Source organism: Saimiri boliviensis, chromosome X (assembly GCF_048565385.1).
Source record: "Saimiri boliviensis isolate mSaiBol1 chromosome X, mSaiBol1.pri, whole genome shotgun sequence".
NCBI classification, from domain to species: domain Eukaryota; kingdom Metazoa; phylum Chordata; class Mammalia; order Primates; family Cebidae; genus Saimiri; species Saimiri boliviensis.
This window is the reverse complement of record NC_133470.1, coordinates 131,608,074-131,620,008: the sequence shown is the minus strand read 5'-3', so window position 1 is coordinate 131,620,008 and position 11,935 is coordinate 131,608,074. Positions and strand designations below refer to the sequence as shown.

The 11,935-nt window shown below is 38.9% G+C and overlaps 1 pseudogene; it reads left to right on the top strand.

The window, feature by feature from the left end:
* Positions 1-1,330: 1,330 nt before the first annotated feature.
* On the top strand, positions 1,331-2,381 carry LOC101038085 (RNA-binding motif protein, X chromosome-like; annotated as a pseudogene).
* The last annotated feature ends 9,554 nt before the right edge of the window (positions 2,382-11,935 follow it).

Sequence of the window (11,935 nt, the reverse complement as noted above, 5' to 3'; positions counted from 1 at the left end):
GTACAACCTGGGATAAAGTTAGAGTTATTAAGAGGGTCATTTACACTTACATATGTATTTGATAATAAGGAAGATTTAAATTAAATGAACTAGACATTTAACTCAAGAATATAGAAAAAGAACAGTAAACTGAATCTAAAGGAAATAGAAGGATGGAAAAATAAAGGTAAGAAAAAAAGAGAGAAAACAAGACAAGAAGAAAAAATCATAATACAATTGACTATACAAACTGAAGTTATCTGAGGGAAAAAATTGGCAATTCTGATCAAAGAAAAAGAAGAGACAATAAATAACATTGGGAAGTATAATTACAGATATAGAAGACAATATGAAAAATGTAATAAAATACAAGTCAGTATTTTATAACACTCAAATTGAAATTCCAGACAAAATGGATCATATATTAAGAAAATATAAGTACACAAACACACATATGTTCATTGCTGCACTGTTTACAATAGCAAAGACTTGGAACCAACCCAAATGCCCATCAATGATAGACTGGATAAAGAAAATATGGTACATATACACCGTGGAATACTATGCAGCCATAAAAAAGGATGAGTTTATGTCCTTTGCAGGAACATGGATGAAGGTGGAAACCATCATTCTCAGCAAACTGACACAAGAATGGAAAACCAAATGCTGTATGTTCTCACTCATAAGTAGGTGTTGAACAATAAGAATACATGGACACAGGGAGGGGAACATTACACACTGGAGCCTGTTGGGGGCTGGGGAGCTAGAGGAGAGATAGCAGGGGATCGGGGGATTGGGGAGGGATAACGTTAGGAGAAATATCTAATGTAGGTGACAGGGAGACGGATGCAGCAAACCACCAAGGCATGCGTATACCTATGTAACAATCCTGCACGATCTGCACATCCCCTACCCCAGAACTTAAATTATAATTAAAAAAGGAAAAAAAAAATACAAGTAATTACAACCGGCTTAAGAAGTAGAAAATTTGAATAGACCAATAAAGACATAAATATTTGCCTTCAGCTTCGTTCCCGGGCAGTATAAAGTTTGCTATTCTGTTCACCCTCGTTGCACGGCAGTGCTAGTGGCTTCGTGGTTCGGTCCTTGGATCCGGCAGCCGCCACTGGTACTTAGCTCCTAGGAAGCCCCTCTCAGCGGGCTCATTGGAGCTTGAACCCATTGTCACCTCTCCGACTCACCAGCAAAAAAAAAAAAAAAAAAAAAAAAAAGAATAGAAAAGAAAAAAAAGGTTGAAGCAGATCGCCCAGGAAAGCTCTTCATGGGTGGGCTTAATATAGAAACAAATGAAAAAGCTCTTTAAGTAGTATTTGGCAAATAGGGACGAATAGTGGAAGTACTCTTGATGAAAGACCTTGAAACCAACAAATCAAGAATATTTGCTTTTGTCACCTTTGAAAGCCTAGCAGATGCTAAGGATGCAGCCAGAGTCATGAATGGAAGGTCATTAGATGGAAAAGCCATCAAAGTGGAACAAGCCACCAAACCATCATTTGAAAGTAGTAGACGTGGGCCGCCTCCACCTCCAAGAGATCTTAGAGGTGGAAGAGTAGGAAGTGGAGGAACCAGGGGACCACCCTCATGGGGAGGGCACATGGATGATGGTGGATATTCCTTGAATTTTAACATGAGTTCTTCTAGGGGACCACTCCCAGTAAAAAGAAGACCACCACCAAGAAGTGGGGGGTCCTCTTCCTAAGAGATCTGCATCTTCAGGACCAGTTGGCAGCATCAGTGGAATGGGAGGAAGAGCTCCTGTATCACGTGGAAGAGATAGTTACGGAGGTCCACCTCGAAGAGAGCCACCACCCTCTCATAAAGATGTTTATTTGCCCCCAAGAGATGATGGGTATTCTACTAAAGGCAGCTATTCCAGCAGATTACCCAAGTTCTCGTGATACAAGAGGTTATGCACCACCACCACCAGATTATACTTACCATGATTATGTTCATTCCAGTTCATGTGATGACTATCCATCAAGAGGCTATAGCAATAGAGATGGAGGTGGCCATGATTGTGATTATTCAGATCATCAAGTGGAGATTCCTACAGAGATTCATATGAGAGTTGTGGTAACTCACACAGTGCTCCACCTACACGAGGGCCCCTGCCATCTTACGGTGGAAGCAATCACTATGATGTTTACAGCAGCTCACATGAAGGATATGGTGGAAGTCGAGATACTTACTCAAGTAGCTGAGGTGATCTTTACTCAAGTGGTCGTGATCGGGTTGGCAGACAAGAAAGAGGGTTTCCCCCTTCTATGGAAAGGGGATACCCTCCTCCATGTGATTCCTACAGCAGCTCAAGCTGCGGAGCACCAAGAGGTGGCAGTGGAGGAAGCTGATCTGATAGAGGGGGAGGCAGAAGCAGATACTAGAAACAAACAAAACTTTGGACCAAAATGCCAGTTCAAAGAAACAAACAAAAAGTGGAAACTATTCTGTCATAACTACCCAAGGACTACTAAAAGGAAAAAATGTGTTACCTTTTTAAAATTCCCTGTTAAGTTCTCCTCCATAATTTTTATGCTCTTGTGAGGAAAAAAGCAAAATATGTTTAATTTTATTTGACTTTATGACATTGCTTTTCAATAAGCAAATGTTAAATGTGTTAAGACTTGTTGTACTAGTGTTGCAACTTTCCAAGTAAAAGTGTCCCTAAAGGCCACTTCCTATATGATTTTTCCCAGTAAGTGAGGCAAGCAATTCTAAGATCTTCCACAAAACATCTAGCCATCTAAAATGGAGATATGAATCATTCTGCCTATACAAACAAACTAACTATTAAAAGGTGGCTGGAGTATGCTACTCATAAGATTTCAGGGTGTCTTACAACTAAAGCCTCCATGTTCTCAGTATGAAAAACCTGAAATCAGATGCCTGTGTAAGGAAATATTCACCCAGTAAACCCAAAAAAGCAAATGGATAATGCTGGCCATTTTGCCTTTCTGATATTTCCTTGGGAATCTGCAAGAACCTTCCTTTTCCCCTCCCCCAGTAAGACCATTTAAGTATGTGTTAAACAACTACAGAATACTAAATAAAAAGTTTGGCCAAAGCCAACCATGAAAAAAAAAAGAGATAACAATTTTACTGCAGGCTGGGCATGGTGGCTCATGCCTGTAATCCCAGCACTTTGGGAGGCCGAGGCAGGTGGATCGCTTGAGGTAAAGAGTTTGAGGCCAGCCTAGCCAACATGGCAAAACCCCATCTCTGCTAAAGATACAAAAATTAGCTGGATGTGGTGGCATGCACCTGTAGTTCCAGCTACTCTGGACTGAGGCACGAAAATCACTTGAACCCAGGAGGTGGAGGTTGTAGCGAGTCAAAATTGCGCAACTGTACTCCAGCCTGGATGACAAAGTGAGACTCTGTCTCAAAAAGAAAAAGAAAAAAGAAAAATCTTACTGCTAAAAACAAAACAAAACAACAACAACAAAAGGAAAGAAAGACAATTACCATGCTCAGACTATTTTTTTTTTTAGAAAAGTTCTTTCCCAGGCCTTTAAGGAAGGAAAAATTCTCTTGTTATACAAACTGACTCCAGAGCATAGAAAACCTCCTAATTTCATAAGGCTAGTATAATTCTATTATAATACCAAAAACTGGAAAAGGATGATACACAGAAAGAGAAAACTATAAACTGATCTCATCTACAAATATGTAAAATCAGATATTAGCAAATTGAAATCCAGCAATTAATTTAAAAAATAGTCATTACCATGTGAGGTTTATTGCAAGAATTCAAAGGTGGTCCAATATTTAAACATTTTTTATTGTAGTCTTCTATATTAAAATCATATTAAAATAGGAAAATCTCAATAGGTACCATAAAACTTTTTTTGATTTTAAATATCCATTCCTGATAACAACTCCTGGCTTTCTCGGAATAGTATTTTCCTTAACTCAATAAAGGATTTGTGTAGGAGACGCATAGAAATATTGTACTTAATGATGAAACATGAAAAGCATTCCCATTAAGTCGGGAGCTGGACTCTGACTACAAGGATACCTGTTATCACCTTTACTACTCAACATTACTCAGGACTTCTTGTTACATATAAGAAGAAGAAAAGATTACATGAATACCATAAAATATCAAAAGGAAAAACATTAAACTGTCATTTACAGACAATATAAATGTCTTTTGAGAAAATCAACAAACTTTTATAATTAATAATACAAATTCATTAGGGAGGCCTGATACAAGATCAACATTCAGAAATTGTAGCTTTCCTTTGCACCAGCAATACATAATTAGAAAATGGATAAGAAGAAGCTTCTATGTTAGACTAGAGGGAAGCTACCACCTCACCGGATCTCTCCTAATATTTAACAAAATGCTGGGGAAAAAACAGCAGAAGAGTGGAGGTAATCATCAGCAACCAAAGAAAGGGGCACATTCCAATGGCATAAACTTCAAAAAATCTCAGCCTAGTAAAGAAACAGAAGATTCCAGAACTGGGCATTGTGGTGCAGTGTGACCAGGCTCTTCCATTCCTCAGAAGCCATACAAGATACAGCAGGCACAAGACAAAGAATCTAAACAAGAAGAAAACATACCGCAAATAACAGAAGGAAATTTCCAAGTACTTTAAATTATAGAACAACGTAATAAGGATATGAACTTAATAAAACAAGAATGCAAAGATGAAACATGAAAACAGCAGAATTAGGTAAAAAGGAAGACTGCCAACTAAAGAACCCATTAGGATAAAACAACATTGTAGAATAAATTATAAACAGAATGAAATAGAAACATGTGGCTAAAAATTGAATTATGAACACAGGAAGGATTTCAGAGAATTACATTGATGGGAGATGAAAAAGAAGAAATTAAAGGAAATAACTTTATATACACACACATATATATATATACACACACACACATATATATTCTTAAGAAAGAATAAAATGTTTACATCTAAAGAGATTATAACATGTCCTGGGAAGTTTGATTGTCATTTGAAAGTTTGTTATTTCACAGTGCTAGATTCTGAGATGATATTTTCTTTTCTCTGTACTTTATTGTATTGGGATACTTCTTTATAATGAGTACGCATATATACATATGTATTTTTTTGAGACGGAGTTTCGCTCTTCTCGCCACCGAGGCTGAGGTGCAGTGACATAATCTCGGCTCACTGCAACCTCCACTTCCTGGGTTCAAGTGATTCTCATGCCTCAGCCTCCCGAGTAGCTGGGATTACAGGCGCCCACCACCAGCTAATTTTTGGTAGAAACAGGGTTTCACCATATTGGGTAGGCTGGTCTCGAACTCCTGACCTCAGATGATCTGCCTGCCTTGGCGTCCCAAACTGCTGGGATTACAGGCATGAGCCACCACGTCTGGCCAACATGCATTTTTATAAAAATAGTGAAAATTTTTTTCTAAAAAATGTAGAGAGAATGTTCAAAAAGCCACATTCACAATATTAACAAAAACTATGAAATACTGGGGAATACACCTAAAAAGAAATGTATAAAATCTATAAAGAGAAACACAAACACACACACACACACACACACACAAGAAAATGACACAATTTTCTTGAAGAGCACAAAAGAGGATGTGAATAAATTTTAAAAATACTACATGAACCTGGGTGAAAATAATTTATTACTAACATTTAAATTATTCCTTAAGTTAATCTATAAATTCTTTTTTTTTTTTTTTTTTTGAGACAGAGTCTTACTCTGTCGCCCATGCTGGAGTGCACTGGCACAATCTGAGCTCACTGCAACCTCTGCCTCCAGGGTTCAAGCGATTCTTATGCCTCAGCCTCCCTAGTAGCTGGAATTACAGGTGTGCAACACCATGCCCAGCTAATGTTTGTATTTTTAGTAGAGACAAGGTTTCACCATGTTGGCCAGGCTGGTCTCAAACTCCTGGCCTTAAATGATCTACCTGCCTTGGCCTCCTAAAGTGCTAGGATTAGAGGCATGAGCCACTTCACCTGGCTTAATCTATAAATTGTAAATAAATCTAATGAAAAGTCCAACAACATTTTTAAAAAATGAAATTTGAAACTTCACTTCAAACGCCCAAGGATATCCAAAAATTGTTGGGAAATGCAGAGCAATGAAGGATTTGTCTTCCAAGACACCAAAACTTACTACAAAGCTACACCAAGTAAAAGTGTGATATTGAGGCAGTTTATAACTATATATGCATATATTATCAGTGGAACAGAAAAGTCAATCAATGAAACAGATCTCAATATAAATGATAATTAACATATGGTTAAGTTAGCTCTTTAAATTTATTGGTGAATAATGGTCTATTATATGAATAGTGCTAGGATTTGGAGGTCACACACAACACATACACACACATGCAAATATACATATGCAATGACCCAGAAGCCATACAAGAAAAAGTTAATGTTTTTGACCACATCATAACGTAAAAGTTCTGGAGCTAGGTGCCATGGCTCCAGAATCCAAAGTGCTGGGATTATGGCCCTGGCTCATGCCTGTAATCCCAGCACTTTGGGAGGCCTGGGTGGGAGGATATCTTGAGACCAGGAGTTTGAGACCAGCCTGGGGAATATAGTGAGACACTGTCTCTACAAAAAAGAAAAATTACCTGGGCATGTTAGCACACATTTGTAGTCCTAGCTACTCAGGAGACTAAGGCAGGAACATTGCTTAAGCCCAGGAGTTCAAGGCTGCAGTGAGCTATGATCACGCCACTGCATGCCCAGCCTGGGAGACACAGCAAAATCCTGTCTAAAAAAGTAGAAATTCTGAATATCAAAAATATCACAAAATTAAGATGTTAATGATAGATTGAGAAAATATATGTACAAACTATGTAATAGAAAAATAATATACATAACTGTATAAGGAACTACAAACCAGTGAGAAAAATACAGCTGAACAGGAAAATACTCAAAGGATATTAACTAACGCTCAGAGAAGAAATGCAAAATGATCTTAAGCATGTGAAATTATGCCCAAGATAACAGATATTTAGGAAGATATGAATTAAAAGGACAATCTCGGCCAGGTGCAGTGGCTCACACCTATGTGATCCCAGCATTTTGGGAGGCCAAAGTGAGTAGATTGCTTGAGCTCAGGAGTTTGAGACCAGCCTGGGCAACATGGAAAAAACCTATCTCTACCAAAAGTACAAAAATTAGCTGGGTGTAGTGGCATGCGCCTGTAGCCCCTGCTACTGGGGAAACTGAGGTGGGAGTATCACCTGAGCTCAGGCAGGTTGAGGCTGCAGTGAGCTGTGATTGTACGCCTGTACTACAGCCTGGGCAACAGAGTGAGAACCTGTCTCAAAACAAACAAAAAAAGGACAATATTTTGTTGCCTCTTATATTGGCAATAATTACGAATACAGATGGTCTCCAGTTTATGATGATTCAACTTATGATTTTTTGACTTTATTTGATGATGCAAAAGCAATACACATTCAGTAAAATCTGTACTTCAAGTACCTATACAACCATTCTGTTTTTACTTTCAGTATAGTACTCAATAAATTACATAAGCTGTTCAACACTTTATTATACAATAGGCCTTGCATTAGATGATTTTGCCCAACTGTCAGCTAATGTGAGTGTTCCAAGCATTTTTAAGGTGGGCTAGGCTATGATGATTGGTAGATTGGATGTATTAAGTGCATCTTAGATTTATAGAATTTTCTATGAATTTATTGGGACATGACCCCATTATAAGTTGAGAAGCATTTATACACAGTGTGCATGAGGATGTGGGGAAATAGATCCTGTCTTATGTTTGATGGGGGTATAAATTGGCCCAGCCTTTCTGGAGGGGAGTTTCGTGGTACATCCATTAACTATATAAAATCTCATATCCTTCTTTTGGCAGTATAAAATCTCATACATTTAACCAAACAATTATATTTATAGTAGAATATACTAAAGAAATTATTCTACGTGTTGGCAAAGCTGTATGTACCAGAGTAATTATAATCTTGTTTTATTAATAAAGCAGATCCAGAACTAATAATATGCAGCAGTTAAAAAGACTAATATGCAGCAGTTAAAAAGAATGAAGCAGCTTTTTTTTTTTTTTTTTTTTTTTTTTTTGAGACGGAGTTTCACTCTTGTTGCCCAGGCTGGAGTGCAATGGCACGATCTCGGCTCACCACAACCTCCGCCTCCTGGGCTCAGGCAATTCTCCTGCCTCAGCCTCCTAAGTAGCTGGGATTACAGGCACGCGCCACCACGCCCAGCTAGTTTTTTGTATTTTCAGTAGAGACGGGGTTTCACCATGTTGACCAGAATGGTCTCGATCTCTCGACCTCGTGATCCACCCGCCTCGGCCTCCCAAAGTGCTGGGATTACAGGCTTGAGCCACCGCGCCCGGCCGCAGCTTTAAATGTACTGGCATGCAGAGCTCTTTGAGACATAATTTTAAGTGGAAAAAAAAAAAAAAAAAAGCAAGTTGCAAAACAGTATGTTAATTACGATCCTGGCCAGGTGTGATGGCTCATGCCTATAATCTCAGCACTTTGAGAGGCCCAGGTGGCCGGATGACTTGAGGCCAGGAGTTTAAGACCAGCCTGGCCAACATGGTGAAAACCCGTCTCTACTAAAAATACAAACATTACCTGGGCATGTTGGTGCACACTTATAATCCCAGCTACTAGGGAGGCTGAGGCACGAGAATCAGTTGAATCTGAGAGGTGGAGGTTGCAGTGAGCTGAGATTGCACCACTGCACTCTGGCCTGGGTGAAAGAGCAAGACTCCATATATATATAAAATATTTCATTTATATATTTTAATAAGACGTATGTGTATATCATGTATATAAAACGTTAACACACCAAACTTAAAATGGAGAGGTAACTGTGATTTGGGTTAGGATAGCGGTGTTAAAGCGGTACTAGTGCTTTCTCTAGGTTTGAATTTTCTTTTTTTTTTTTTTTTAAGAGAAAGGGTTTCACTCTATTGCTGGTCTGGAGAGCAGTGGTGCAATCATAGTTCACCGTAAGCTCGAATTCCTGAGCTCAAGCAGTTTCCTTGCTAAGTAGCCTCCTGAGTAGCTAGGGCCACAGGCATGCACCACTAAGCCCAGCTATATATATATTTTTTAATAGACAGGGTTTCCCTATGTTGGGAAACCTATGTAAGCTGGTCTCAAACTTCTGGCCTCAAGTAATCCTCCTGCCTCAGCCTCCCAAAGTGGTGGGATTATACATGTGAGCCACCACACTTGGCCTTGGGTTTGAATTTTATACTAGAATTGGACTCTTGTGGAATTTGTATGTAAAATAAACAGCAAATAAAAAAACACCCCAATTATCTTTCCATTGGGGATACATAGACCTAACTCTTTTAGCCACATTGTATAAATACAACATGATTTATTTAATCTCTCCCCTATCATAGCCATTTTATGTCCTGTCAGATTTTTTTTTTTGAGACAGTCTCACTCTGTCACCCAGGCTGGAGTGCAGTGGTGCCATGTAGGCTCACTGCAACCTCTGCCCCATGGATTCAAGTGATTCTCCTACCTCAGCCTCCCGATTAGCTAGGATTACAGGTGCATGCCACAGTGCCCAGTGAATTTTTGTACTTTTAGTAGAGACAAAGTTTCACCATCTTGGCCAAGCTGGTCTTGAACTCCTGACCTCATGATCCACTTGCCTCGGCCTCCCAACGTGCTGGGATTACAGATGTGAGCCATTGCACTGGGCCACATCAGTTTTTTTAAACCTTACAACCAAAAAAAAAAAAAAAAAACCCTAAAAAATATATATGTTTGTGAAACTGTGTAGGTATACAGGTTGGCTAAATTCCAAGGAATATAATTATTGGATCAAATAATTTGTGAAATATTATAGTTATCATTTAATAGAGTTTGCCAAGCTGGGCGCAGTGGCTCACGCCTGTAATATCAGCACTTTGGGAGGCCGAGGTGGGTGGATCACGAGGTCAGGAGTTCGAGACCAGCCTGACAAACATGTTGAAATCCTGTCTCTACTAAAAATACAAAAATTAGCTGGGCGTGGTGGCACACACCTGTAATCTCAGCTACTCAGGAGGCTGAGGCAGGATAATCGCTTGAACCTGGGAGGCGGAGGTTGCAGTGAGTCAAGATTGCACCATTGCACTCCAGCCTGAGTGAGACTCCATCTCAAAAAAAAAAAAAAAAAAAAAAATAGAGTTTGCCAAATTGCCCTATATAAAGAGGTTGCATCAATATCTGAGGACTGCCCATTTCCTGACAAGCAAGTCAACAATATGATCAAGTTTCTAAGCTTTGAGAAAATCATACTTCAAACATGATAAGGCATAATTGTTTAGATTTGTGTTTCTTTGAGGTTGAGCATCTTTTCATATGTTTCATATGTTTATTAGTAATTTATATTTCTTTTCTGTGAACAAAGCTGTTCATGTCTTTTGGCAAATTTTTCTATGGGTTGTTTATCATTTTACTAATGATAAACATTTTACTAATGATAATCATTTTACAAATGATCTGTAAGAGCTTTTAGATTATTACAAATTTAGATTATATAGATTACTACAAAGGCTACTTTTTTTTTTTTTTTTTTTGAGACGGAGTTTTCGCTCTTGTTACCCAGGCTGGAGTGCAATGGCGCGACCTCGGCTCACCACAACCTCCGCCTCCTGGGTTCAGGCAATTCTCCTGCCTCAGCCTCCTGAGTAGCTGGGATTACAGGCACGCACCACCATGCCCAGCTAGTTTTTGTATTTTTAGTAGAGACGGGGTTTCACCATGTTGACCAGGATGGTCTCGATCTCTTGACCTCGTGATCCACCCGCCTCGGCCTCCCAAAGTGCTGGGATTACAGGCGTGAGCCACCGTGCCCGGCCTTACAAAGGCTACTTTTGACAGTCAATATTTATGTTTTTTTTTTTTTTTTTTTTTTTTTTTTTTTTTTTTTTTTACTTTACCAAAGTTTAAAATTTTTATGCAGTTAATTTGTCAATATATTCCTTTGGTGGAGAAAGTAAGTTTGTCACAGGCAATTGAGTTCTCAAAAGCCATTAGTAAGGTTGCAAGGTACTAGGACTTCCTTGCTTGCCTGCTGAAAGGGCCTTCTCCACATAGGAGCCCCTCACAGTGGAGCCCCTCCATCTGAGGTGTCATATTTCAATGTTCTAAGAAAGAGGCTGCCTGGAGGGTCTATATTTAGAGTATGACTCCTCATTGGGGACAGGTGGATGCGTGGGGACTAACTTTTGCAGCGAGATCTCAACAGTGTCATGAGGGAATGAAAATTCCACCTGTTAAGCCTGCTTTCCATCCATGCACCAGCAGTTGGTCTTTCCATGGGTGTGGTGAGGCTGATCTGATTACATACTTATGTAAAATCCAAATAAAGCCCCTCAAATGGAAAACAGGTTAATTTGGGAAGTCACTAGTAAAGCACTAGGTTCATCAGGAGTTGGGTCTTAAATAAATCCTCTAGGAGTCTTCTCTGAAGAAGGTCTCAGACACCTGAAAAAAGATGCTAAGTTCAGCCAGAACCTCAAAAGTTACAAATCACTTGTGTAAAATTGTCAAGATTAGAATACGAAATGTCTTTCCAAAGGTTAATTTATAGATCATATTGAAAACGTCCTGGTTTTGTTTAGGACAGTTTTGTATTTAAAATGTCAAGAATTACTGGTCTGTTTTGAAAGCAGTGAAATAGTTTACAGTAACTAGAAAACATTTTTTAAATGTGGTGCAAAATAATGTAAACCAATGAATGAGGTTTTTTTGTTGTTATTTTTATACCCTGATTTTTTTTTGTGCCAAGTGAAAATGGCTATACTGTATTTTTCCGATGACAAAATTAGTAAAAGAAAAAAAAGGAACACCAAAAAGAAAGTTAAAGCTCTATTTGCACTTTTTGCTTTCCTTCTTGATAACCCCTTCCACAGGCCATTTGGTGCAGGCATTATATTTAGAGAGGGCAGGTCATGTAGGGGGAGC